Here is a 15,591-nt window from a genome sequence, read left to right as displayed (position 1 = left end):
CCAATCAAAAACCAGTATGTGGATCCGGAGTTGTGACCTCACTTGCTGCATACTTGTTCCAGGTCAGAGATTAGGAATAGAGATGAGCCCAGATGTGTGGATCCTAGTCCGAACCCACCTGACAAGCCCTCCAAGAATCTGTCACTGAACTGGGCCGATCATCTGCAGCGAGGGTATGTCCCACCCCAGAGCTGCACAAATATATGGGGGGCTTGTATGTGTGCTGCTGCAAGGTGGGGAATGCCTTGGCTGCTTCTGACAGGCCCACTCAGGTGGCTTCGGACTAGCCCTCTCCTCTGGGCTCATCCCTAATTAGGAATAACAAACAAAAAACAAAGTGCCTGGATAGTGCAGATGAGACCTGCAAAAAGCAATAACAGCCATGGCTAAGAGTCACACTAACAGTCATTCTAATGCAGATTATTCATGCGGTTGCCATGAGCAACGAAGGTACAGTCAGCAAGCAGCCTGTCGGAATATGTGCCTGTTTTCGGTGAAATTGCCTCTAGCCAGGAGGAAGATATTGTTGGCACTCCCTACGTCCATTCCTTCTCCCATAGCAACTGGAGCATTGCAGAGCTCTTCATTCTGTAAAAAGGTACAGAACTTCAAGAGTTAAAGCCAAGTGCACATTGGAGACTGTGCTATGTGCATGGTGGGGTTCCATGAGGCTACCGGCCTGGTAGCGGGAAACGCTGGATAGGTGGCTGTGGGCAGTTTTCAACATGACCTGCCTAATTGCAACCTACGGTGGAAATATGTACACTTACGTAACTGAAGAGCAGTTGTTGTGCAAGTGTACACAGTGTATTGGCCATTCGGAGGCCTGCCTTAAGGTCGAGTATTCCCTGATGGCAACCTCAGCCTTGTCCCAAAGCATTGATGAAACGCCACTAAAACAAAGGTACCCCATGTGTAGGAGAGTGACCCTGTCTTAGGTGCCTAGTGTAGCCCAGAAGAACCCACCCCAGGGGTAGGCCTCGCATGTTTCTCAGACTTGGCACCCAGCAAGTTAACTGGAAGACATGGAGGATGTGACAAACAACCACCACCCTGCTGCTACCCCCTTTCAAAGGGCTCATTGAGATTGCAGTGCATGAAAACACATCGTGAGTTAACATGCGTTGCTTTAAGACAGCCCAGTTATTTTTATGAGCTACTAGAGCATCAAAAATTGAGCCGGCACTATTCTTCCTGATGCAGCACACCACAATATACAGTAATGCAGTGCAATACCTTAGTATAGTGGGTTGGTGTTGGAAATGGCAGTGCAATGCAATCACGCATGAAATTATCTCAAAACCTCTTGAGACTAGTCTCATGTTTCCTGAGACTCACACTGCATAATCTCTGGATTTCTATATTTTGTCCTGGATTGAACTACTGCTCTACTCCAACACCAAAACATCAGACATCTATGGCAACAAGACAGACCAGATCTTGCAAGGTATATGACCCACAGAATGCCCATAAACACTAGTCCCCTGGAATCTGATGAAGAACGAGGTCCATGCTCAAGTCAATAGTTCACGACTTCAGAACTCACCTATTTTTTTTTTTAAGTCCGCAAACGTGCAACTATAACGAAAAACCTGTAAGTGTTCACAAAAAAAGTGCAAGTGCAAAACACCACACGAAAAAGTGCACTTAGTGGTGTGCTTTGTCCTTCCCCCGAAAGGGGATGGACCACTGCCCTGATCCCCCGGGGCACGAAGCTCCTGACAGGGACAAGGTTCCCATTTGGTCCTCCTGGCCAAAAGGCCTGGTGGACCACCGTTCCTTGTGTCCAGCCGAAGCCGGACACCCAGTACTTGGTCAGGGGGCTCTCCCGAAGAGAAAACCCCCTAGGGACAGGGGAGAAAGGAACCAAAAGGCCACACATCCTCCCCCTAGACTTCAGGGCAGGCCCGAGGACCCACACCCTCCATCCTGTGAGAAAAACACACAAATAAGTAAAGGAAAAGTGACAAAACGTGGGAGGTGTAATAAATTAAATAAATAGAAAATAAAAAAGTGGTCGTGCCAAATAGTGCACAGACCAGGCCCTGAGGCCTGTAGCAAAAATTGCCCTGGTCCTAGCCAAAAGGCCTGGTCCTAAGGGCGCTGTGCAGAAAAAGTGGTAAAACAGTGACCATGTGCCATCTTCACACTGTGGGGTCCCACACCCAGGTGTTACTAGTGGCACCCCTGAGGCGACTACTCAGGGGGCACTGGTTTGCGGACTCTCTGCCTTCCCGACCCCTGGCCAGACAAGGTAGATCCGTCCAAATCAGGAGGAACTGGGTCCTTCCGGTCTCCTCGGGAGAATTACTCACGGGCCCCAGCTACTCGCGGGCACCACGCTTTCTCTCCCCCCGGTACTAGCCGTCCAGACCCCCATCATTCCAGCAGGGGTACTATACAACCAGTCGTCCCCGCAAAGCTAGAATGACCGTGGAGCACCCCTACTGGACACTGATAAGAACAGATACTACACTTGATCTTAGCCAAAAGGCCGAGAAGCGAAAAGGTAGAGAACTCACCTATGCACCTGTTAATCAGATAGGCCCACAATCATTGGACTGTGTCAACTGTCCATAGGCGTGATCCAAGCAAGAGCCTTATGTTTCGTACACTTGATGAGAATATTGGATGAATGATCGTCCGTTTTTGTTTTTTTTTGCATGCTAGACTCGTGTCAAAAATGAGTAGATTACTAAAGTTATAAAAATTATCTTAAGACAAAATACAACATCCCGCATTGATGTAACATATTTTATTGTATTGTAATGTGGTCTTTCTTTTCTGAGCATACATGGTCTTCTTCACTCGATTTCCATGTATGTCCCTTTGGATCATTTTGCATGAACTGTCATGATTGGCTCTCAAAAGCTGTGTACTAACGATCAGATTATCGAGTGATCGCAAATTCATAAAGCCCTGAAGTTATCAAACTTGCACTATGTGAAAGATTGCCAACCCTCATTCCACAAAGCTGATGTCTTTGCTGTACAGCTTATTGCTTAGCTGTCCTTCCCTATTGCATCACTTATAGATGGAAATATGGGCAAGAGATCTTAATATCATTATTCAACAGGAACAATGATTCCATATTTGGGAGACTACTAAGTCTTGATAGCAACATGTCTTTGTATTGGAAACCAATTACAAAGTTTTGTACTGCTGGTATTTGGTCTCTACTCTGTTTGCCCATTTTATCTTAGGAAGTATGGGATATTGTTTTCGGGTAGCCCTGATCTGGGTACATATTTGCGTACTTGGTGGACATGTCCAGTAATCAAATCCTTATGGCAGTGAGCAGGGCTGCTGTTACAAACCACTGTGCCCCATACAGCTAACCTGATAAATACCCAATCTGCCCCACCCCCAAATAAACACACGTTGCTATGCTTCAGTTATGAACGAACACAGTGAGTGATTGGTACTGATTACTCATAGGGGTTGATTTACTAAAAACAAATAGACTGTGCACTTTGCAAAGTGCAGTTGCACTCTGCAAGAGCAGTTCTAGAGCTTAGTAAATGAGCAGAAGCTCTGCTGATTTCCATCATACCATCATGTGGAAGCAGAAATGCTGTTTTTATTTATTTATTTATTTTGCACGTGATTGGGTACTCTGTGCAAAGTGAAGCTTTCCCTCATTTACGAAGTTCTGGAGCACCCTCTGCTCAGGAAAGGTGTTCGGTGCTGCAGGGAGGGCAGTTACTGGAGCCACACCACTGTATGGCTCTCTCTGCAGCAGCTGAAAGCCAGTGAGAGGGAGAGGAGAAGAAGCCAGCTTTCAGCTGCTGCAGAGAGAGCCATACAGGGGATTGGTTCCAGTAGTTGCCCATCCCCTCAATGCCGATCACCCTCCCTGCCCACATCCGATTCACCCAGCTGCCTGGGCCTCTCTGTGGCCTGGGCCCTGTGCAGAAGGACTGGTGGTACCCCTTTATCCACGGCCCTAGCAGCGAGTATTTAATACAGGTGAAACTTGAAAAATTGAATATCGTGCAAAAATTCATTTATTTCAGTAATGCAACTTAAAAGGTGAAACTAATATATGAGATAGACTCATTACATGCAAAGCAAGATAGTTCAAGCCGTGATTTGTCATAATTGTGATGATTATGGCTTACAAATCATGAAAACCCCAAATCCACAATCTCAGATAATTAGAATATTACATGCAATCAATAAAACAAGGATTGTACATAGAACAATATTGGACCTCTGAAAAGTATAATCATGCATATGTACTCAGTACTTGGTATGGGCCCCTTTTGCAGCAATTACTGCCTCAATGCGGCGTGGCATGGAAGCTATCAGCCTGTGGCACTGCTGAGGTGTCATGGAAGACCAGGATGCTTCAATAGCGGCCTTCAGCTCTTCTGCATTATTCGGTCTCATGTCTCTCATCTTTTTCTTGGCAATGCCCCATAGATTCTCTATGGGGTTTAGGTCAGGCGAGTTTGCTGGCCAATCAAGCACAGTAATCCCATGGTCATTGAACCAGGTTTTGGTGCTTTTGGCAGTGTGGGCAGGTGCCAAGTCCTGCTGGAAAATGAAGTCAGCATTCCCATAAAGTCTGCGGAAGGAAGCATGAAGTGCTCCAAAATCTCCTGGTAGACAGTGGATCAACAATAGCAGATGACATGGCTCCCCAAATAAACACAGACTGTGGAAACTTCACACTGGACTTCAAGCATCTTGCAGTGTGTGCCTCTCCATTCTTCCTCCATACTCTGGGTCCTTGGTTTCCAAATGAGATGAAAAAGTTGCTCTGATCAGAAAAGAGGACTTTGGACCACTGAGCAACAGACCAGGTCTGTTTTTCTTTAGCCCAGGTAAGACGCTTCTGACGTTGTTTGTTGTTCAGGAGCGGCTTGACAAGAGGAATACGACATTTGAAGCCCATGTCCAGGATCCGTCTGTGTGTGGTGGCTCTTGATGCACTGACTCCAGCCTCAGTCCACTCCTTGTGAAAGTCCCCAACACTTTCGAATGGCCTTTTCCTGACAATCCTCTCCAGGCTGCGGTCATCCCTGCTGCTTGTGCACATTTTTCTTCCACACTTTACCCTTCCACATAACTTTCTATTAATGTGCTTTGATACAGCACTTTGGGAACATCCAACTTCTTTTGCAATTACCTTTTGAGGCTTTCCCTCCTTATGGAGGGTGTCAATGATGGTTTTCTGCACAGCTGTCAGGTCAGCAGTCTTTCCCATGATTGTGATTCCTACTGAACCAGACTGAGAGACCATTTAAAGGCTCAGGAACCCTTTGCAGGTGTTATGGCTTAATTAGCTGATTAGAGTGGGACACTTTGAGCCTAGAATATTGCACCTTTTCACAATATTCTCATTTTCTGAGATTGTGGATTTGGGGTTTTCATGAGCTGTAAGCCATAATCATCACAATTATGACAAATCACGGCTTGAACTATCTTGCTTTGCATGTAATGAGTCTATCTCATATATTAGTTTCACCTTTTAAGTTGCATTACTGAAATAAATGAACTTTTGCACGATATTCTAATTTTTCGAATTTCACCTGTATGTTGATGCTATGATTAGGTTGCTTAATTTACATTCATCCAGCTGAAGCTTTATTTAATATAAAACCAAACAAGCTTCCAAAACACCAATTTAAATTGATGATGTATCTCCTGACGGCAACTAAGCAAACAATTGCAAAAGCTTGGTTGTCAACTACTCTCTCATTAACTGAAGTTAAGATTAGAAAGAATGTACAATACATTTTCAAATGAAAAACTGACAGCAAAACTTACAGATTCAATGCCTACTGTACAACCCCAAGGCACTCAACTTCAGACTCCCCCCCTTTTTTTTTCTCTCTTCCCTTCTTTTGCCTTCCCACACCTGTCCCCAAATTTAAATTTGTTGACTCCCGATCAATTGGCCTCAGAAATTTTCCATTGTACAACTGTGCTTTACTGATGGGTTCACATATAGGTGCCTTCTTTCTATACTGACACAACATTGTAACTGTTCATTGGAATGTATCAGTGAAATGTATATCGTATACATGTTAAATCTATCTTTTGCTCAATAGATACTACTGAAAGAAAAGTTTGCATGACTTTTCTATGCTGTCCAACAGATACAACGAGAAGTTTCAGGAACTAAGTGATCTACTTTTTCAGCTCAAAAGTGCCGAATATGACGCACATCTACCAGCCTCAGCTATTTGGACCTTGCATAACATGTGAATCCAATACCAACAGGACTTCTTTACTTAATTTAAGAAAAAAATGCAACAGTGGGCTTCTGGTATAAAATGGAACATAGATCTTCCTCTTCACTTTTTTGATTCTCAGGGTTCCTTGGAGATAAGATAAGGTACAGAAACTTGACATGTGATCACTAAATATGGGGTCTCTATTAGAAAGTTCAGAGTTGCACCCACCACCATCACTGGGGATGATGGTGATAAATAATGAAAGGATTCAAATGACTACTGTCCAGGGGCGGACTGACCATTTGGAAACTCGGGCACTGCTTGAGGGCCCAGGTTCAGTAGGGGGCCCCATGAGATGCCCCTGGTACCTTTTTCATAAGCTTTTTTGAGTTTGGGCAAGGACACAGGGGCCCCATGATCCCCTATTGCCCGTGGGCCCCATGAGTTGTCAGTCTGCCCCTGCTACTGTCCTTGCTATGGCAATCCACATCCCTCAGAAAATGTCATGTATTCAAAGAAACCCCCTTGAGGATTGACATTTTTGCAGCTACAGTGATAAGCAAGGCTCAAACAATGTGCATTCCTGCAAAACTATTGGTAAGGGAAGTCAAGACAACCCTTTCTTATCTCAACTTCCAGGTTAAAATAACCCCAAAGAAACACCAAGTTTGACAGTGAAATCTTTCATTGCTGATCAAGGTCACAATGACCACTTTGTGTCCTGGGCAATTTTTAAAATTTTCACACGTGTTAAAATCAGCATTTTTTACTAGGAAATTACACACAAACATTTTATATTTTCTGAAAGCAGAGGCCCTGTAGAATAAAATAGTGGCAGTTGCAATCTGTTATGTTGCATATTTGCACAGCTGTTGATTAAACCTATTTTTTTCTTAGAAAAAATACAGCATAATGAACTTTAGTGCTTACAAACACAATATAATTCATGTGTATTATACAATATAATAAGGTAAATAGATACCAAATATGTCAAGACTTAAAGCTGTATTAACCTCCCTGGCGGTATTCCCGAGTGTAGCTCTGGGTAAAGTTTCAGTACCACAAGCGGTAACCCCGAGCTAAACTCGGGCTTACCGTGCGGCGCTGCTCCGCGATCCCTCGATCACTTACCTTGTCCTGCGCTCTTGCGATGTCCCTCCTGCAGTGTCCCCGGCAATGTCCTCTGGCAGATGCCGGCATCTGTCATCTGGGTTCCGTCGCCTGCGAGCGTCGGGACGTACGGGGGACGGAACGGTGGGAAATTTGAAAATGACAAAAAGTGGCATTCACTAAGTACACTAAAATCACATAGTATAACATTACTGTATCAAACCATTTCACATACATTTTGTCCCTAGTGCTTTGTCCTGTGCCCTGCCTGCATTTTTACTGTTCATTGTGCCTGGAAACTGAGAAATGTCCATGGCGTCCAAAAAGCGTCCCTTTAGGTCAAAATCGGTTTTAGACCAGCTAGAGAACAGCGATAGTAAATTAGAACCACTTGCAGAATTGAGTGATAATGATTCGTGGGGAAATTCGTCATTAGACACTGAAAACGATTTTGCGACTTTTCTCAGTGATGTGCGAACTTGACGCTATATTCAAATTTCAGTGTTTTTGGTTTGATTATATTTTTGAATTAAATTTATTATTATATTATTATTTTTTATGATTATTTATTAAATTATAATTTATGATTTCCTGTTTCAAATTGTAACATACCGGGGATGTTTACTAGACTCTTGTTCGGACAGATTTCAGTGAGTTATTTCTAAAAATTACAGGCCTACAATAAAAAAAATACATATTTCCATGCAAAAAAAATGTACCGCTTTGAGCACAGAAATATGGACATAATCAGACCGTTAGGGAGGTTAAACCCCAAAACAAAATGTAAGATATTGCAGCTTGACAATCTTTAGATGCAGTGGTTGCATTAGTTTTCTTTTGTAGGCTTTTTTCCTCTTTATTGCACCTGGTGATTCAACCAGTAACACACTTCCTGTCTTAAGGTGAGACCCTGTCCCTTTCTTGTGTCTGCATTCTAGATGAAGTAGTAAATCATATACCTTTGGAAAGCAGCATTGTCAGTCTGGGGAAAGGGTAGTTTTCAGACTAGCAGATTTAGATGGACTTGACTAACAAATTGAAGCTGAACTCCAGCTAACACTTTATAAAAAAGTTACAGTTTCTTCATTTTGGAATAAAGGTTTTACATAAATGAAAAAAAGCTGAGTATTTTGTAAGCACCCCTGTCAGTGTTAAATGGTTTGCATCAACCCTCTCACTGCCACTTTTGCTGGACAGCTTGGCCTTTTAAAGTAAATTTGAAAACTAGTAGATTTAGATGGACTTGACTAGCAGACTAGCAGATTTAGATGGACTTGACTAGCAGATTTAGATGGACTTGACTAACAAATTGAAGCTGAACTGCAGCTAACACTTTATAAGAAGTTACAGCAAACAGTTTCTTCATTTTGGAATAAAGGTTTTAAATAAATGAAAAAAAGCTGACTATTTTGTAAGCATCTCTGTCAGTGTTAAATGGTTTGCCTCAACCCTCTCACTGTCACTTTTCCTGGACAGCTTGGCCTTTTAAAGTAAAGTTGAAAAAAATAACAGACTTAGTGGCTGGATCCCCAGGTGAAAAGGCTGGGTTTCCCAGCAGCCGTGTTTGCACGGGCACAGCAACCCATTCATTTTATTAGGCTGCTGTACCTATGGAAAATACAGGGAGCACGTCCCTGCACCTTTTCTAAAATCGCAGCTGCAGGGAATTCGTATAGCATATACCATATATGTGGTTCCCAGCACAGGAAAACGTACTGCTGTTTCCAGTGCATGGGCGTGCCGTTAAGAATACAGTTGCAAGAAAAAGTATGTGAACCCCTTGGGATTACGTGGAGTTTTGCATGAATGGGGCATAAAATGTGCTCTGAACGTCATCTAAGTCACAACAATAGAAGAACACAGTCTGCTGAACATAATACTACACAAACATTAGATGTTGCCATGGTTTAATTGCACATAACATGTAAACATTCACAGTGCAGGGAGGAAAAAGTATGTGAGGCCCTAGCTTAATGACTTCTCCCAGAGCTAATTGGAGCCAGGAGTGAGCCAACCTTGACTCCAATCAGTGTGATGATATTGGATGTGTTGCTGACAGCTGTCCTGCCCTTAAAAAACACACACCTGTTTTGGGTTTACTGGTTTCAAGAAGCACTGTCTGATGTGAACCATGCCTCGCAGAAAAGAGCTCTCAGAAGACCTACGATCAAGAATTGTTGACTTGCATGAAGCTGGAAAGGGTTACAAAAGTGTCTCCAAAAGCCTTGATGTTCATGTGTCTACGGTAAGACAGACTGTCTACAAATGGAGAAAGTTTAGCACTGCTGATACTCTCCCTAGGCATGGTCTTCCTGTAAAAATGACTGCAAAAGCACTGCGCAGAATGCTGCATGAGGTAAAGAAGAATCTCAGAGTGTCAGCTAAAGACCTACAGAAATCTCTGGCACATGCTAACATTTTTGTTGACACATCTACAATAAGGAAAACATTAAACAAGAATGGAGTACATGGGAGGACACCACGGAGGAAGCCATTGCTGTCCAAAAAGAATATTGCAGTACATCTGAAGTTTGCAAAAGAGCACCTGGATGTTCCACAGCACTACTGGCAAAATATACTGTGGACAGATGAAACCAAGATTGAGTTGTTTGGGAAGAACACACAACACTATGTGTGGAGAAAAAAAGGCACAGCACACCAACATCAAAACCTCATCCCCACTGTAAAACATGGCAGAGGGAGCATCATGGTTTGGAGCTGCTTTGCTGCCTCAGGGCCTGGACGGATTGTTGTCATTGATGGGAAAATGAATTCCAGAGTTTATCAAGACATTTTGCAGGAAAACGTACGACCATCTGTCCGCCAACTGAAGCTCCGCAGAGGATGGGTGATGCAACAGGACAATGACCCAAAGCATACAAGTCATTCAACAAAACAATGGCTGCAACAGCACAGAATACGCCTTCTGGAGTGGCCCAGTCAGAGTCCTGACCTCAACCCGATTGAAATGCTGTGGCATGACCTTTAAGACAGCGATTCACACCAGACATCCCAAGAATATTGCTACACTGAAACAGTTTTGTGAAGAGGAGTGGTCCAAAATTACTCCATATCGTTGTGCAGGTCTGATCTGCAACTACAGGAAACGTTTGGTTGAGGTTATTGCTGCCAAAGGAGGGTCAACCAGTTATTAAGTCCAAAGGTTCACATACTTTTTCCTCCCTGCACTGTGAATGTTTACATGTTATGTGCAATTAAACCATGGCAACATCTAATGTTTGTGTAGTATTATGTTCAGCAGACTGTGTTCTTCTATTGTTGTGACTGTTGATGACGTTCAGAGCACACTTTATGCCCAATTCATGCAAAACTCCACGTAATCCCACAGGGTTCACATACTTTTTCTTGCAACTGTATATGATGCCCTTGCATGTCTGCTAACAGCAGCACATTCTTGATGTGGGTGCAGGAAAGCGAGCAATAACATGCAGTCCTGCATCTGCATATAGTGTGAACCTAGCCTTAGTCTATATAATCTTCTTGGACAAGCAACAAAATATCTTTTCTTCACTCACAAGACAGATTAACAGCACTATGAATGAGATGAACATTCCCTGATAAAATCATTGCTAGGCTTTTGGCCACAAACCTGTGGGAGGTAGTTTCTCACTTTCCACAGGATCAATGGGTGGCAGGTCCAGAAATAAAACCGATGAGCACATAGAGTACTACCATTTAAAAAGAAATGTACTTACTAGAATCCAGGTAGTAAAAGACTCAATTAAAAGCCACAGATTGGGAAGCTGAATCAAAGTGGGGTCCTACTAGCTGTCTTCTCCTACACATACAGTCAGGTCTGTAAATATTGGGACATCGACACAATTCTAACATTTGTGGCTCTATACACCACCACAATGGATTTGAAATGAAACGAACTAGATGTGCTTTAACTACAGACTGTCAGCTTTAATTTGAGGGTATTTACATCCAAATCAGGTGAACGGTGTAGGAATTACAACAGTTTGCAAATGTGCCTTGTGGTGGTGGTGTCCATTGCGGTGGTGTATAGAACGAAAAATGTTAGAATTTTGTCGATGTCCCAATATTTATGGACCTGACTGTATGTTATCTACATGCTATCCAGTGCTGCCAAACCCTGCCACCAATGTCATAGAGCTACTTTTCAAGGGGATCCTTGAATGGCCTACCAACATAAAGTAGTAGTAGTAGTAAAGGGGAATTTCCCCACCTCCTCTACCACTATTGGAACTTTTTTGGTGTGGAGTGGGTACCTGGTTCTGACAGGTAGAAACTCCCAGTTCTGCTTTTCTTGCCTAGGTGAAAGTACAGGAAGTTCACCCCCACCCACCCGCAACCTCCTGGGGACTGCAGGATCATTCTGAAATAGGGTTGCCACCTCATCCCTTTAAAGCTCCCCGAAGTGGGAGGGGCGAAACGTGTGCTATTCCCTGCTGAGAAGCCGGAGTGTATGCTTGCTCTCTTGACCCGCTGTTTTTATCCACACCCACTGGATTTCCCCCCATGTTCTGTCTTGGTAACACTACTTGTACAAGGGCAAATCTCCGCAGCAGGAACACAAACCGCAATAAAAATTTGACACTTTGATGAGTAGTCCTACTCTTTTTTGGGTACAGATTACAGAATTCAGTTCCTCTTTAAAATCCTGAAACCTAGTTAAAGGAAACCTATATTACATTAGACTTTAAAGTGGGAGAAAAGACTAATGCAGCCCATAGATTGGTCAGGTTTTTTTTGTTCAACCAGCAGGAAGACTTCCCCGGTGTCAGAATACACTAATCAGCATTGCAGGCTATAGCCTTCGGTGCTGATCAAGCAAATGAGAAAATGAGAAAATCTGTGTTGATTAGTAGATTGACTTCTGTACAACCTCCCTGCACATACATGGATTGGAATTTGTCTGGTCCCTGCTGAATCGGCCACATTTTGAACTTTTTATGGCCAGCTTTATGCTAACTATTGTTAAAAATGCTCCATCCTACCTATTCTGCATATCCCATGTAAAAAAAGATCTGTATACTTACTTATTTTAATCTAGTTTGGTCACAGGATCCTGAAGCTCTGGCTCCCCTGTGTAAGAGAGAGCTTAACAATGGCTGTAAATTCCAGGAGCTGTGACATGACCCTCCTGTAAATCTCTCATGACTCAGCTGTTGTCTGCTCTCCCTCCTCTCCCCTGCAGCAGCCACTCACTAAAACAGGGGCATTACAGCTGTAGGATCATGTGACTGGACCAACGTGGATAGAAAGGGGTAAGTATAAACATCTTTTTTACACAGGTTATGCAGGATTGGTTGGAGGATGGGGATTGAAACATTTTTAAGAACAGTTAATTTTAGGCTTTTCTTCCACTTTAACAAAGGGGTCACAGTTGACACATAACATAGGGCTCTGCCTCCATGGACCTTCACAAAAAAGTCAGCAGCAGCTGAAATTGGCACTGCACAAAATGCTGATGTCTGGGTATATCAGTGTGTCTTCCATCATTTTGTGTAGACCACACAACAATTTTTCTGTATACCTAATGAAAAAGCAGTAAATGTCCTTTTATATAGGAACATTCCCAAACCCATGTCTCTGCTCCAGACTTGCTCCATTCATCACACATGGATGGCCCGGGTGCTAGCTACCACAGCCATAGTCTTCCACTCTCAGTCAAAATGACAAAAAATATAAGCCACATTCCAAAACGTAGCTCATCATCCTGTAGATAGATTTGTCAAAAAATGAAATTGCATACATTGTGGTCTTCACCTGAAACCACTTTCTTCAATTCATTTCACCACTGCTGGCTTGCTGATAAGAATAGAGGAAGTCTTCTCTTATCCTTGTGAGCAAGCCAGCTGTGGTAAAATGCATGAAGGAAGGTGGTTTCAGGTGAAGACCTCAATGTATGCAATGTCATTTTTTGGCAAATTAAATACAGAAAGAAAAGCTACATTTCAGAGTGCAGCTAATATTATTTTAGACATTTGTCCTTTTCTACAATCTGCTTTTTTAAGAGATTTAAAATGCCAAAGGTGGGTCACTGATCCCATTCAGGGAGTAGACATGCTTTTGTAAGTTAGAAACTAGAGTAACATTTTTGTTTAGGCCAAAGATCTTATTTACTTCAGGTACTTATATATCGCAGTCAATTTATGCAGCACTTTACATATAAATATATTGTACATTCACATCAGTCCCTAACCCTCAAAGGAGCATTCAATCTAGGTTCCCTAGTTCACATTCATAAATACTAGGGCCAATTTAGACAGGATCCAATTAACCTACCAGCATGTCTTTGGAGGAAACCAGAGTACCTGGAGGAAACCCACACAGCCACAGGGAGAACATGTAAACTCCAGACAGGTGGTGCCGTGGTTGAGATTCAAACCAACGACCCGAGTACTGCCAGGCAGAAGTGCTAACCATTTAACCACTCTGCTTCTTTAAAACAAATCTTTAATTTTCCCATTAAGGGCAAAGTAACAGTGTCTGATAACCCGTCAAACCTTATTGTAGATACGTACTGTCTTTTTGTTCTGTTCCTGAGAAAAAAACTCTGTAAACTCTAGGTTGGTATAGGTCACAGCTATACAGGACTAAGGACCCTCCCCCCCCCCCCCATTCCCATGTGACAGCATTCAAGACTGGCGATTGACTACAAAGGCATTGAACACAGCATTATGGGGGGAGGGGGAGAGAATCACCAGCTCCCCAGCACCAGAAGTTCCCAAATGGGGTGTCACAGAAGTGTATGTAAAGTAAAAATCTATAGCAGAGGGACCCAAAGTAGAGGTTCATTTTTTTTTGTATTTCAATATTTTTTTTATAAATAGTTTAATTTATAAATAGTTTAAGGCAGGAGCAACAAAACACGCCCATGCAGGGGCTATCAATTACACAAAATTTGTTTTAAAAAGCAGTACTCTAACACCAACAGAGCAAAAGGTGTGCCCACGCAGGGGCTATCAATGGCACATAAATGACAAAACATTAGTATAACACCAACAGTAACTCAAACTAAAGGCAGCTATCCACTGCCACACCAAAAACAAACAGAAAAAGAAAAGGAAAGAGTACAAAAGGAAAAGGATAGTAGAGGTTCATTTTTAAGCAGAACTTTACTTTCTCAATCAACCTTAACTATTTGTAATCCCTATGCTGCTAACATTAGTAAATAGATAGGAAGATATATTATATTTACTTGTTTTACATTTTTTTTTCTTCGGTTGCTTTGTGGTTTCTGGCCTAGGCCAAAATGATGTCATACATTCCAGGAGTCTTCATGAGGGGCTTTCTAAGCTAAGCACGCCATCCTGCTTACACGCCTGAGCTATGGGCAGATGGATTCCTGGAAGCAAATGCTACATGCCCTTACTCAACATGGCTGCTGCCAGAAATGCTAGCGAGGTGTTTTTCAAAGTAATTTCTCAGTTTGCTTTGAATAGTCAAAATGAAATAAATAGCAGTTTTGGTTTGTGGTGTTCAGATACAGTTTTTTCCGATTCAGGTTTTTCACACAATCAAAATGGCAAATTGTGTTAAAATACTTTCTAGCTTGGAATGTCACAGCACATTGACTGGCCTTCACCTTCTACAAATTGCCATGTTGTAACAGTTTATCTTTTAAACAGTATTGACACTGAAGTCATAGTGTGTACAATGGAAATACAGATGGTAACAGTGATTCTGTTTAACTTTCAAGTCAGCCTTTTGTGTTTCTCTGAATTGGTTATCCGTTTGGAAGAAGGTAACAATGTACAATAGCTGTGGTGTGCTAAGAATTCTTTATTCTACTCCTACTCACCATCATTTCTTACTCAGAAATGCCTTCTAAGTAATTGCAACCCCATCAAAATCAAAGCAATAATTTGGTTTCATCCACCTTTTGTCTTCAAAGCTCCTTAATGATACATGAAAAATACATACGAATATTTTTATATTATTTGCAGCTATTATGAATCATTTAATGAGACAACTTTCTCTATACCCCTTCTGGGCAAAGTGTGGGGTTATCTGCTGATAGCCCCATACCCAACAAGATATACATACTTAAACTGGCCATAGATGTATTGAAAATGTTGAATTTCTATGGCCATTCCCGCTCAAGAGAAGTCAATCTAATGATCGGCTCTCAAACTTGAATGTTGGAAAATTTTCATTTGATCAGCACTGCAGCCGATCGGCTGCAGAGATGACCAATGTATTCTGACAGCGGGAGGAGTCCCTGCTGTCAGAATACAACAGTGAAGTGGAGAGGATTGACTCTGTGTATTTTTTTTTTTTTGATCGTGCCTCTGGCTGATCAAAA

The 15,591-nt window shown here is 42.4% G+C and overlaps 1 pseudogene; it reads right to left on the bottom strand.

Moving 5' to 3' along the window:
• Positions 1-2,388: 2,388 nt before the first annotated feature.
• Positions 2,389-2,506, bottom strand: LOC149456676 (U2 spliceosomal RNA; annotated as a pseudogene).
• Positions 2,507-15,591: the final 13,085 nt, after the last annotated feature.

This window comes from Staurois parvus, unplaced genomic scaffold (genome assembly GCF_062004578.1).
Source record: "Staurois parvus isolate SC_StPar_1 unplaced genomic scaffold, SC_StPar_1.0 ptg000351l, whole genome shotgun sequence".
In the NCBI taxonomy this organism is placed as follows: domain Eukaryota; kingdom Metazoa; phylum Chordata; class Amphibia; order Anura; family Ranidae; genus Staurois; species Staurois parvus.
This window is presented reverse-complemented; position numbering and strand designations above follow the sequence as displayed.